Consider the following 15,264-nt stretch of genomic DNA (forward strand, 5'->3'; position numbering starts at 1 on the left):
ATTTTAACTCTAAGATAACTCTATAAAGCGGATGAAAGGCTGTCACTAACATTGCTTGATGTGAGATGTAAAAGTAGCTCATTTTTCTTGGACGGTGTGAGAAAAGCTGAGAAAATAATTAAAAATCTGCACTTTACTTTGCCTCTTCGACTTTTTAAGTTTAACTTGGGTTGCTCTAAATTATGTAGTTAACTGAGTCAAAACCAGATGAAAAGGTGCATTTAATGCTGATTATTACATTTTTTCCGTCCTCCTCGTGTGTTTCCTTGCAGCGATTAAATTCGAACAGTTCTGTCCCTTAAAATCATTTTTCAGTACCAATATTAAAGCTTCGTTTGCACATTTTTATCACTACACTCCTCCTTACTTACTTGTACTCCACATCCCTGCCTATATTTGTGTACTTATATTCGTTAAACCCAACAGCCAGCTATACAATTTGAACGAAACGCCTCCCCATCTAGACACAATACATTAATATGCATCCACAACCCTCGTTCATTTACACTGTGGCTGTCTGTCTGCGTCTCTGTTAAAAAAGATAAATAAATAAAATAAAATCCCAGAGCGATGAAATCTTTATTTTGGGAGAAACTCGCAGCTCTCACCTCATTTCAAAATTTAAAATTTCCCCTAATATCTCCCTCTCTCTTCCTCTGTCTTTCTCTTCCTCCTCTCAGCCTCTCCATCATTCTCCTCCTCTTCCTCTCTTTGCTGACTCAGAAGAAACATTTAGCAGTGTGACAGCCATCACCTCGCTGAGAGTCAGAGAGAGAGCGTGTGTACTTGTAACACACACAGACTGAGATGGTCTGCAGTGGAATGAAGGGAGGGAGGGAGGGAGGGAGAGAGAGAGAGAGAGAGAGAGAGAGAGAGAGAGAGAGAGAGAGAGAGAGAGAGAGAGAGAGAGAGAGAGAGAGAGAGAGAGAGAGAGAGAGAGAGAGAGAGAGAGAGAGAGAGAGAGAGAGAGAGAGAGAGAGAGAGAGAGAGAGAGAGAGAGAGAGAGAGAGAGAGACATGACTACACTGTGGGCTTTTCTTTTCATAAATCAGGTCTGAGTCCGTCAGAGCTGCATCTGAGAAACAAAACAAGCGAAAGCGGTGAGGAGGATGGAGAGAGAGCGAGAGAGAGGTGCAGTGTGTCTCTGGCGTCTGGAACTGCTGAGATTCAACACAGTCAGCGTCTCTTCGGCTCAGCTTACCTACAGTATAGCCACCTACACACACACACACACACACACACACACACACACACACACACAGACACACATCATAAACAGAGAGTCCAGAACAACAGTGGAAGCAATTGATAGATTTAAGTCCTTTTAAAAAGGCTGATAACCTCCTCCAGATCATAAACCTGTTGAAAGAACACCCCAGTTTCACTGTATGACAGTTAAATAATCTGTACTTGTACCCCTTAAAGCAATGGTCCATTTGTTTTTCATTATTTGTCATTGTTTCCTCACGCTCATGCTGTTGGGAAGTCAGACGTGGCCAGATGTAAGCCAAGAGCGAAGCAAATGAACCAGAACTGGGCTAATCTTAGCACCAACTTTTATCAGGGGGACACTTTTGCCCGTGTGGTCCGACCCAGTCCCCAGAATATTGTCACAACATCTTGTTTTACGTATACATATTGAAACACCATCTTGAACAGTGGCTTGACAGCTTTCTCATATACATGTATTTGAACCTGACGCGACACGTATTGTAGAAATGTTAATAAGATACATATGAAATGTACAAATTGAACATATCCACGGTTTGCAGAAGCATCATCCAAGTCTCCTGAAGCCTCAAGCTCTTGCACCCACTTTAGACAGGTTGTGCGCGTAGCAGCCACAGTGGAGATTCTGGCTAATAAAGGGGCGTAAATATCATCTTTTCATTTCAATTTGGGATCTCATGGTTCTGTGGGGATTACTTAAGACAAGCTGTGTAGAAATTAAATTGTGTTTGTCTTGCTTGTTTTTTTTATATTTTAAACAAAGTTCCCAGCAGCTTTATATTGTTTAGCAGAATGTTGCAACACTGTTTTGCTGTGAAGCTCCAGCAATGTTTTGTGGAATGTACCAAACAATTTTCTGCAAACCATGAATACGTATATGATAATATAATATATATTTTTAGACGTGGGACATTATTTGAGGGATTGGGTTGGACCCAGACAGCAAAAGTATCATCAGAGTGTCAAAATTGAACGGTTGCCCAGGTCTGGCCCAGTTCTGGATCATTTGCTTGCTGCCCAAGTGTCGTCATTCCATGTGGGAAGAAGAGGTGGCCCAGCAGCAGATTTTTGCCACGGCATCCTCCAGCAGGTTAATCAGGCTGTGGATGTTGTTGTCTTTTAGCTTTATGCAGAAGTACTGATCAAAACTTCAGATGATTAAACTGTTAATTTTCATTCAGCAGCAGAATATGACAGCAATAGATGCTTTTGTTTTGAAGAACTGCTTGCTTTATAAATAACATCCTGCCTGCTGCCATTCAGGCCTTTTTATTTAGCAGAAACCCACACAGCTCCACACAGTAGAAGTGTTCTCCAGTTAGGCGCGCTCCTCTGGGACGTGTTCAGCTTCAAAAAGTTGTCACCCTGCGCAAAATGTAATCGACATTTTTGATAAATCACCTGCGTGCTGTAAACGCTCATGGGGTATTAATAATTATTACTCCTGATCTGATGATTGAGTTAGTGACCCGGGGGCCAGGAGCCACCACAGAGTGGGGGAACTGTGGGGCCACCACACTGTCCTGCACTGGTTCGTGCCTGACGCGCACAGGAAAGCAATTTGGTACCGGTGGCGCCGTACTGCTGCTGCGACCCCTGAGCGTAAGCCCTGCCTCCACTGGCTCCACACTGTCACGCACACACACGCACACACACACACTCTCTGACAAGCTGCATGCTGAGTTGACAAATTCAAACATGCTATCACAGGAGAAAATATGCCCAAACAGCAAATCTAACCTTGTCCCGTGCTTTGAAAATACAGTAATAAACAAACCTAACTGGCAAACAAACAAATAAATGAGAGCGGTGGGATGATGTGCTGATCTCTGAATAAGCAGTAGAAGTAGGAGGAGGAGTGGGTATGAATCACACAAAATGAGCCACATTTACCTGAAAGAAGGTAAAATGTGTCTTAAAGGGAAAATTACCTTCAGATATTCTCTTTCAAGTAACAATAAGTCTTATCAAAGTAATTTACAGTATTACTAATAGCTGTGTGAGTGGGGTAAACATTCTGTATTCATTGTGCTGCAGATTGTTTTTGTGCTTTTTATATCTTCTTTATGCTCAGTGGCAGTTTTTGCTCATTATGTGTTGCCAGGAATTCACTTCAAGAGAATTTCCTTTATTTCCTGTTGACAGCGGGTGGTCACGAGGAGATTTACTGAGTCAACCTTTTAACGAGGGGTCGAGTTCCTGCTGAATCCCTCACACCACCACTATCACTTCCATTCATGTTTCACTTCCCCATCTGCCTTGTGTGTGATGCAGCATTTTGACTAAATTGACAAGTCATTGTTTGTCAAACTTCTTTAATTTTTTTATTGTGTCACAGGCCTTTTTGTTGTGATTGTAGTCATTGGTTTGTGGCTGCGGTTTGTGGGCAAAAAGATCTCTCTCTCTCTCTCTCTCTCTCTCACACACTCACACTCACACACACACACACACACACACACACGTATAGAATATATACACACAGCTGCACACATGCTGTTGACCAGATAAGTCTGTGCAATAATGCAGTGGGAAGGACTGTCCTCAGTGGCAGAGGAGGGTCAATCTGCAATCAATTATTCCACTCAGACTGGCCTGCAGCCATACCACAGACTCACTTCCTGCAACACACACACACACACACACACACTATTAAAAACGTGGTACACGCTTGTTCCGTCTGACCAGATTTTAGAGGGTTCAGGTTTGGTGTAATTGGCTGACAGACAAACACAACATGTTAAATTTATTTTTGTAAAAATAGATCAGGGCTAAAATGCAGAATAAACACATGGCCACAATCACTCACATTTGGTGACTTAACACTCTGACACAAAGCCCTAGAATACATTTAGCCTATACCGTGACTGAAGTTTGGAACACTTTCCACTCATTTTTATTGCTGTTGTTTCAAATTGATCCACTGATTCTCACTAATTCTGACTCCATTCACTTCCATTCAACCTTTCAAATCCAGGGATGGAAAAAAATAATTAAAACTTGAATTTTTTCAAGTCTGTAATTTCACTTGAATGTGAGTTTGCCTTACACCATGCAAATTACTTACTTACTTTTAAACCATATTGAATATTGAGCACTATTTCAATGAATATCTAAACCTTAAATCTGCATTTTTAAGGCCATAAGGCTTTCCGATCACAAATGGGCCAATGAAAACCCAGACATACAGACAAAAAACACAGAAGTCTCCAGCAGGTGCAGGTTTGGAGAGGTGACCACTGAGCAGAACAGAGCAGGAGTTTAATTCAACTGAAGATCTGGAGATACAGAAACTCCTTTGATTGAATGTCTGCTGATGATAATGCATTAAACAATGGGTAAAGATAGATTTACGCACTGATCAGTGTTTGATGAGAATACTTTATACTGCCACTTGAGTATTACTTCACTGGAGGAAATGTATCAGATTACATGCAGCTTCTTCTGGAGCAGCATAAGTCTTTAAAAAACTTCTTCACATGTGCAGTAGAACTCCCAAAGACCTGGAAATGCACTTTAATGTGTACGATTGGTGGATGAACCCTTTAAGCTGGGTTCATGTCTGCACTACTTCCAGCATTGGCATTCAAAAGAATTTAATGCGCTGAATTGTCCACTATTAGAATTGTTTTCCTAACCGTGCTTTATCAGCTTTACAATATTTGAGCTGCATCCCTTCCCCCTGATTTCAGTCTCTCCATATATATTTCAAACACTGTAGACTGATAGATCAGTAACCATTCATCCTGTTCTGTTCTCACTCTCTCAGTCTGTCCTTTACTCACTGCAACTGTATAAATGTTACACTACATGAAGTCCAACCAGATATTAAACACAATCTCATCACAAGGAGCTGTCTCTCTGAGTGACTCCTCTTCAGTCCTGAGGGTGGATCTGTGTTTGCCCAGTGCCAAACAGACTCTCACAGACAACAGGGGAGTGGCAGCACCCCGCCGCCTGCTGTCACACATCCTGTCACCCTCTGCACCCGCAAAATGCCGCGCAGGCACTCACAGTGGCGACGACGGTGCAGTTGTAGAGCCGAAGTGACTGAGGTGACACTGAGCCTGACACAAACACTCAGGACCTGGACCCAGACGCAGACACACACTGTCCGGACTGATGCCCATCTCAAAGGTAGTTTCCCCTTCCAGACAAATGGGCAGTGTGTGATGTTTGTTAACTGGGTTGTGTCATGTTGGTCACGCAGGAGGATGATCAGGCTGAGTGTAGACAAACTGAACTCATCATCTGCACGATACTCACGACAAGGTCTGCTGATATGTTTCCTACCACACTTCATGTCACCTTGCTGGAGATCAGGAGATCAATGAAATGTTACATTTCCAGGTAGCACAAAGTTATCAGACCCAGCAGGCCTGGATTAGACGATTTACAGCTCAAACAACATGTAAATATCAGGGTTAAATCTAGGCTCATTTAAGATTTTAATATGAGAAGTGTTGGTTTTATACCACATTCATTTACCACATTTCAGTGTGCAGTTATTAGCTACATATGGAAATAAAGTTATTCAAAAACTTTACAAGCTTTTACATTTCCATTAAATGTAGCCCAGTTTTAACATGGGCTGCAAAAAATATGTAAATGTTTTTTTTTTTAAGAATACATTTGGGGGTTCACCCCGAAATGTATTACCATATTGATCCCCGCCCTCGCCACTTGTGTCATGATCGTTGTGTCCTTTGGCAAGACACTTTACCCACCTTGTCTCATGTGAATGTGTATGTGTTTGATATGGAGGTCGGAGGGGGCGTAGGTGCTGAATGGCAGCCACGCTTCCATCAGTCTGCCCCAGGGCAGCTGTGGCTACTATCGTAGTTTACCACCACCAGTATGACTGTGTGTTAATGGATGGAACCTGGAACCCTGTAAGAGCGCTTTTGGTGTCTTGAAAAGCACCATACAAATCGAAAGTGTGTCTCAAACGGCAGCCATCAGAAACATTTTGTACAATATTTTAAAGGGGCGCTATGTTTTAAGATTTACAATATTGCAGTACTGAGGTAATAATACAAACTCAGAAATATATATTTTTTCTGAAACTGAATATACAAGCTGTTCTTGGAGGAACCTTAGGTCCAAGAACACTGTTTGATGCTCAAAATGTTTCAGGGTCTAGTGTTGTTAGCTAAAGTTAGCGATTTCTTTGGAAAACTTCTAAATGCAGTCTAATATCAAAGATACATGTAAAGCAATCACAGAAAAAATGCTGTGCTGCTGTCACGATATCATATATTCATCAGACATTTAACTTGGCCAAATGAATTCAAGATAATGACATTATCTAAGTCTTTTACTTTTTTGCCAATAAATTACTCTCCAAAAATATGTGTTTTGGGATGTGGAGAGAGTCTGTAACCATAACTGTAAATACTTGTACAAAAAAGAACACTTACTGTCAACTACTCTATTACTAGTGTAAAGCTAAACAAAAGATTCACAAGGCTTAACATCTTTGCTGGATTATTAACATAATAGTAACATTCCATTTATTTATATCACAGTTGTTGTGAATATCATGTATAATGTCAATATCTCAATGAAGAATGAAAGGAGATTTTAGGAAAAATGGGTCGCACTTTATTTTGCAGTACGTTAATAAGACGTAACAGGCCGTACCTTGTATCGAATTAGACAAAAACAAGAGGCCAATAAGACGTAACAGGCCGTACTTTGTATCAAATAAGACAAAACAATACGCTAATAAGACTTGACAGGCCGTACTTTTTTATCAAATTAAACAAAAACAATATGCTAATAAGATGTAACAAGCTGTACTTGGTATCAAATTAGACAAAACAAGAAGCTAATAAGACATAACAAGCGGTACTTTGTATCAAATTAGACAAAACAATACACTAATAAGACGTAACAAGCTGTACTTTGTATCAAATTAGACAACTAGAAATAATGTAATCTTAATTAGAAAGTAAACAAGAAAAGTTATACCGTAATTAGACACCATATAGCCTACCCAAATTATGCTGTAATCAGAAACTGCATATGAAGTCTTCTTAATTAAAACATGGGCTACTAAACTTAGACACTATTATACTAAATTATACTGTAATAACATACCAAACCGGACATCCTAATACACTATTAGACACCATTTTACAAGTTCTTAGTCTAATTAGAAATCACACACAATGTCATATCGGATATAAAATACGCTAGTTAGGAGCTATTCTACCCTCATTAACAAATTATACATGTAATGCTACCAACATCGGCCTACAGCTTAATTAGACAAATGTACATATTATATTGGAAACAGCCTTTATAATAGTAAGACAAAACACACACAGTTCAGAGTAAAATACATTTACTTGAGTTTTATTTAACATAGTTTCACTTTCTTACAGAGTCATTTATTGATCATTAGAAGAAAACATACCTTAACTAAAGTCAAACAACATACTACACACGTCCCTGCTTGGATGTTCTCTCGAGTCCTGAAGAGTTTGTAGGTGGCTTCCTCAACACTCTACTCCCATAATTAAGACATCAGACATGTCACTATCCAACTCCAGTAACATTAGACCAGCTATTGAAGCTGCCAGGACATTTATCTTTATTTCCCACTGTTACAACCTTATTACAATCTTATTATACTTACTTGGGGGGTAATTTGTGACACATTACAACAGATTAGCACTGTAAAATGAAGTGGTCTCTCTCACTGTTAGACCCTTATTACCGTCTTATTAGACCTACTTAGGGTTTATTTGTGTCACATTACAACAGAACAGTACTGTAAAATAAAGTAGTCCTTCTCATTGTTAGACCCTTTTTAGACTTCTTAGAGGGTCGCTTTTCTGACCCTTGTGGATGGCCTCCAGTGCCCCAGAGCCCTGCCAAACCATGGCTAACTGTGCGTTCAGACCGAAAGTGCTCAAAGACGAAAATCCGCCTGGTCCACTCCACCTAAGTCGCTTAGTCACCTTGTTCGTTCTTGCTTCTAAATTTAAAGGTGAGCTTCAGCGTCTGCCAGGCTGCCTTGCGGAGGTAGGAAGAAGGCTAGCGAGGAGCTTGAGATAAACATGCGGGGATGGGTGATCAGCAAACGGGCACGCCACGAGAGAGTGTCCCGCATAACGATCAGGGCGATGGCGACACAAATGTACGCCACCGTGAGTGACAGCAGAGATGAGGAGTTTGCCACGAGTGCTGGTTGGCTAAATCGTTTCCTCTGCCGCAACAGCTTCACTTGCAGAAAGATGCCAGAGAATTCGCTGAGAAGCTGGAGAAGTTTGTGACATTTTCATCCCGGATTTTTGAGAGGAAGGAATTAAACGCCTGTCCCAAATTGCCACCTGGTCCCAAATAAACGCCCCGGCTATTACTTGGTATTTTATGGTATGATAACTCAGTGCTCAGCTGCAGACACATCAGAGAGGTGACGAGTAATGACAGTAATTAAGGTTTCCAGCGCCATCTCTGAACGAATGTTTGGTAGGAACCAAAGTTACACAGGTGTTTCTCTCGGACCGACCTGACCGAGGGACGACAGCAGAAGGAGACATCCCCATTGGTTATCACATGTCTTTTCCCCCTTTTCCACCTAGACGCGTCATAGGTCATTACATAAAGTTGGAGGATTTTTAACTTTTTTTCCCTCCTAATCCGCCTATTCCTCCCGCCTCCGCCTTTTTCACCTTTCCCTCTTTTCTGCCTGGCTCCCAATACACAATGAATGACTTCCGGGATCTTTTTCCTCTTGGGACATAGGATAGTCGAATTAGCTGCATGGAGGGCCTGTATTCACACAATCAATCAATCAATCAATCAACTTTATTTATAAAGCACTTTTCATACATGAGTATGTAGCACAAAGTGCTTTACACAGGAAACATAAAACAATAATAAAGAAAGCCCCTCCCTCCCACCCTCCGTACTATATACATGCACACATACGTACACACACATACACACACACACACACACACACACTTACTACAGGAAATAAGGAGACATGGCAAGGCACTGAGGATTGAGGAAACGCCACCTTTGGGGCCGTCCACACTGGGAGGAGTCACAGGCTGTGCCACGGGGGGCAGCAGTGCCCAGGCCCCCCGACCCTGACAGACAACGACTGGCTGGGCCAAAGGGACCCAGGGACAGCACCCCCAGCAGCAGCCCAGACACAGCTCCCAGTGTGGAGGACCCCCCTGAGGAAACTCTGGAGTTAACCCTTAAAAACTAAAAACATAAGATAGGATAAAAACCCTGACAAAAGATAATTTAAAGAAGTGAACAGTTAAAAGGATAAAATGCATAAGATAATAATAAATAAAATAAAATAGTATCGAAGATAAATAATTAAAAAAAAAAAAAAAGACTGTACAAGACTGTATTTTGTTGTATTTGCAGTATTCACAGTATTTTCCTGTGAAATGAAGACACTGGCACCTGGACGGACACTGTCACCATTGTGCAAGTGTGTAACATGTTCATAAATCAAGGAGATTACATTGTTTTTCTGAAAGCTATGATAGCTCAGCAAACCGCCAGAGAAGGACTTCCAGAGAGCGACCATCAGCTCCTCACCAGCAGCATGTGTTTGAGCTGGAGCTCGGCTACACACAGCTGTGGAGGTCCCAGGGCCCTGTGTGAAGAGCGGCCACAGTGAAGCGCCGTGAGCCGCACAGTGCCCTTCAGCCATGGTCTAGCAGGGCTCTGGGGGACTGGAGGCCGTCCACAAGGGTCAGAAAAGCGACCCTTTATGAAGTTTAAAAAGGGTCTAACAATGAGAAGGACTACTTTATTTTACAGTACTGTTCTGTTGTAATGTGTCACAAATTACCCCCCAAGTAAGTATATAAAGATTGTAATAAGGGTCTAACAGTGAGAACGTGTTCCCTTTGTTATACAGTGCAGTTATGTTGTACTGTTTAACAAATGACCCCCTAAGTAAGTACAATAAGACTAATAAGGCTGTAACAGTGGGAAATAAAGATAAATGTCCAAGCCACCTACAAGCTCCACATGACTCGAGAGAACATCCAGGCGACCAGGGACGTGTGTAGTATCGACCCGATGTGAACCGATGTGGTTTGACTTTAGTTAAGGTACGTTTTCTTCAAATGATCAATAAATAACTCTGTAAGAAAGTGAAACTATGTTAAATAAAACTCAAATAAATGTATTTTCCTCTGAACTCTGTGTGTTTTGTCCTACTATGTACTAATATGAACATTCGTCTAATTAAGCTATAGGCCGTTGTAGTAACATTACATGCATCATTCGTTAATGAGGGTAGAATAGCTCCTAACTAGCGTATTTTATATCTGATTTGACATTGTGTGTGATTTCTAATTAGACTAAGAACTTGTAAAATGGTGTCTAATAGTGTATTAGGATCTCTGGTTTGGTATGTTATTACAGTATAATTTGGCATAATAATGTCTAAGTATAGTAGCCTATATTTTAATTAATGACTTCATATGCATAGATAGATTACATTATTTCAAGATTACATTATTCCTAGTTGTCTAATTTGATACAAAATGCGGCTTGTTACATCTTATTAGTGTATTGTTTTGTCTAATCTGATGCAAAGTACAGCTTGTTACGTCATACTAGCATATTTTTTTGTCTAATTTGATACACAGTACAGCCTGGTATGTCTTATAAACGTACTGCAAAATAAAGTGCGACCGAAAAATGTGTCAGCTCTTACAATGTTGGTACTCAGAGGTTGTATCCAGGGGATTCTGAGTATTTTGCCATGTGGGTCAGTTCTTCTGTCTGCTGTGAATAGACTTTTGTCTGTGCGATAGTGTCATAACCAAATTTGAAGATCGAACTTCTCTTCTTGATCTCAAACAGGAAATGGAGCTCTCATTATTAATCCTTCCAAAAAATCAATGATTGGTTGTTTTACCTGACCTGTTCGGATCGAGGTCTGGCACCAAAACAATAGAGGATCGCACTGCACTGTTTCTGGTTAGGAAAAATTGGTTTGTTTTAACCAATTGAACAGTCTGCATTGACGTTTTCCTAGTGAGGACAGCCCCAGTATTGTAAAGTTCTAAATGTGCTGGTAGAAGTTTGTTGTGTGTAACTCCTAAAAGTTTTCCTCAATCAAATTTAGAATAAGAGAGAGAAAAAGCAAGCATCTGAATTCAATTACAGCAAGTATCTGACAGACTGTTGGAGTAACAGAAAGCAGCGGCTCGACGTCCTCTTTCTTCTGCGATGTAACTTAAACTGGGGTACACTCAAAGCTGCTGCCTTATAAAAGCATGTCCTCATTTAGCCTGTTTATTACGGAGCAGAGGAATCGTTCTGCGGGAAGAGAAAGACGAGGAGAAATAAACAGAATGAAGAAGTGTTTGTGGTGAAGGAGTGCAGCCTCAGCAGTGCCGCGGGTGTGCGGAGGAGACGGAGTGCTGAAACTGTCGTGGCAGCCAGCACTCGCTCGGTGACAGAGGGGTGTGAGCCGTCACAGAGAAGACGAGGAGGAGAAGAAGCAAAGGAGGTAGAAAGTAAAGGGAGTTAGTGAAAGAGAGGAGCTACTTGTCTGACATGTTGCCTTTTCATTTAGAAGTATTTTTTGTGGTGAGACGTGTTGGCAGTTTGAGGCCAGCTGTTCTTTTTGTCTCAGAATCTTTTCTCTAACTGCTAATGTTCTCCATCTTCACAGCTGCTGCTGTTGTTGTGGTAGCTGTTGCTGTTGTTACTGGCCTCATTGTTCTGTTTCGCGTCACTGTTTCTTGGTTAATCCCTTCGCTTCATTTTACAAGTGAGTTCAGGTTCTTTGCCATTCTTTGGTCAAAGAAATGAAAATAAGTGTTGTTAAGGTGTTCTTTATTTTTTATAATGTCCTTGAAATCTGACTCTGAAATACTTTGATTTAATCCATATATTCCCTCTTGACTGATTGAGGGATTAAGATCAAACATTTTAAATGTTCTTCTGATGGTCCAGTTTCCTGTGCTGGGAATATGTTTTTTTCAACTTCTGTCTGTTGTTGATCTGATAGTCGTATTGTAACACTAAAAAAATGAACAAATTACAAGTGGGCAAAAAATTATATGCAACTATTTGCATCATCTTACCAACATTTACCTTGTCTACCACCTTTCTGCTCATGTGATGTCAATATCATCAAGTCATGCAACATTTCTACCGACCCATTTAGTTGTTGTTCTAACATGAGAGGATGTGCGCATGAATTTCCCAGTGGAGAACTCATTTTACCATTTGCATGATTAATTGCATAAATGCCACAGTGTATGAATAGAACATATATATTACAGGGGAAGTAGGTGCAAGAAAGCAAGCTGCAGCACAAAAATGTGAAATGTATGTTATTAAATGTTTATTGCCTTTAGTACAAATTTTGCCATGAAATATGTTAAGGAGATCCTGCAGAGACTTGTATCATGGTGACAAAAAGAAATCTGAATGCTGTCAAAAACATTCTTTAGTTCTACTTGTTTATTTCTTCTGGAGCTTTCACCTGTATTACAAGGTTAACATGAAAAGCATATTCAAGTTTCCTCAAAGAAGCGACTACAAAAAACACAGAATAAAACACAATTTTATTCATTCATTTAGTTAATAACAAAGCAGTGAAAGCAGATAGGAATGGTGCTCAGCTGACTTTATTTTCCAGGGAGATCTGGTGGCAGACAAAACTGTACAGCGATTATGTAGTGCAATCAACATTTACTTCATTTTTGATAGGTTAAAGCAAAAAACGTATATATTGCTTCAATTTAAATTTGAAGTCCTTTCGGACCTCTGCTCTGTGTTGACTTTAATCAACACCTTGGTCATATTTCACATGCAAATCACCCAAACCTTTTATCATCTGTTGAAACAGTAATGGCAAACCTCATCGTAAAGACATTATAATATCCAAACGACTTTGCTCCATGAAATCCTTATATTCGGTCTGGACACTCAAGTTTTCAGGCTACATGGGATAGAATCTAATCTCACATTTAAATTTTAATTGTGTTTAGATTTATTGAATTATGTGTTTTATATATTTACAATGCAAGATTGCATGTTTATTGTTCAATAACCATATGCTAACTCAGAAAATAAAGTCAAAGGCTGGCAGCAGTGTAACACAACGACATCCTGTCGTCAAAAGTGGTTACATTAACATTCATTCTTTAGTATTAAAGCTGACATCATGACCAATTTTAGACAAGTTTGCTTGAGTGAAAGTGCTATTGCTCAAGAATATGCATATCAGCTGGTAGATATGTGCTGTGGAGATCAATATTCTGTAGATAACTGAGCTCAGAAACACAGAGGCGCTGGCCCTCCTGTCTCCTGGTGCATCATCTCGTGGTGTAGGAGTACATCCTCCAACATTATGTCTTTATGTTGACTCTACCACCTGTATAATCCTCTGTGGTGTAGATCAGCAATCAAGCATGGTGACATTCACACGCAATCAGCCTGATGAGCGGTTGGACACACATTACCCCCTTCCGTCAGCCTGCAGGTCTCGGTCAGATAGACCTCCATGAATAAGTCATCTGTCACACTCCACTCACCTGCACCTGTTTACATCCATTAAATTTGCATCAACTTTATTAAGATTTAAGAACAGACAGAAGGCTGCCATCAAAAACAAAAACAGACCATGTTTTATATTTTTGCTAAAATCCTGGTTCTTGTTTGCTCATCTGGTGTGAACGGTCGTTTTAGTGGAAATCTGAAAAGCTCTGACAAGGCAGAGCTGCAGTCTTGGAAAGAGCTCTTCAGAGGAGTCACAACTGCATTGTAAGTATTTGGATAGAAACATTTGTTTCCATTTACTTTAACTTTCAGTTCTTGAATTCTGATAAAAGGAGAAGTGATTAGGCACATTTTCTGCACAAACAGAAATAAAATAGTTCCCTCGCAGAAGTGACTGTGTGAACTGTCCAGTTTGTATTGAAACTCAAAAGATGAAACTTGTCATTAGACATCTACAGAGCTGCTTCTCTCCCAGCTGCCCTTGTTGTTTTTATCTTCAGTAATCTTTCAGCAACTTTTCGTATTTTGATAAATTAATGTTATTCTGCTGCTCGAGTATTTCTGGTTTCTGAGGCTTACTTTTCCTTGAATGCATTTAATTGGAATGGGTTGAAGCTGTCAGGCTCAGCTTCATACTAATAAATACTTTGTTCACAAAACATGAGAATATCATAAATTATCAATACATACAGAGTTTATTTCCTTCGTTTTGTCTTTTTTCCAACATTTTTCTCCTGTATTTAGGGCTGCCTCTTCAATGCAGATGATTCAAACCCTCAGTCGAGCACCCCCTGATTTGAACTTCAGGTTTCAGTTAAATCTGTTGTTTCACTGCATTATTGTGAGAACCTGAGTAGTCAAGCCCTAAATAACACCCTGCTTTAGTTTCTATTTTACTCAAAATGGGACCATAGTTTAAGAAATGAACATCATGGAGAACCCCCTAGCTATTAGAAAGAATGCAGGTTTTAGACATTTCTGAATTAGCTTCACTTTCCAGACAACAGTTAATGACCGAGACAGGTTTTTTATTAATCAAAACCACAATCTTTTCATGAACTTTTCTGAACCAAATTGAATATGTTGCCCAAACCAAACCACCAACAGGAGTCTGCATGTGAACCCTGGCATCTGGTGGCACAATCCAGCCAATGTAAGTCCACAATTTAAGCAGTGTAACTAAGTGTTCCTCAGCCCATATAGCAATGTAATTCACACAGTCATGTGTTTGACAAAGTGTTGAACCTCGTCCCATCCTTGCTTCTGAATGAGGGAGCCTTTCAGTCATGACACTACCGCCTGTTATCATTGAATATTTACAAAAAACGATGAAGTTGATGAGGTAAAACATTAAATAGACTGTCTTTGTACTCTTTTCATTTGAGTGCAGGTCAAAACGGATTAAGAAATAATCATTATTCTGTTTTATCTATGCTCCACAGCATCCTAGTGTTTTCCAAATCAGGGCTGTAATATTTGAGCATAATTTCAAGGAGGCATTGTCGGTGAATGAGTATTTTCAAAAGT

The sequence above is a fragment of the Sparus aurata genome, chromosome 11 (genome assembly GCF_900880675.1).
Source record: "Sparus aurata chromosome 11, fSpaAur1.1, whole genome shotgun sequence".
NCBI classification, from domain to species: domain Eukaryota; kingdom Metazoa; phylum Chordata; class Actinopteri; order Spariformes; family Sparidae; genus Sparus; species Sparus aurata.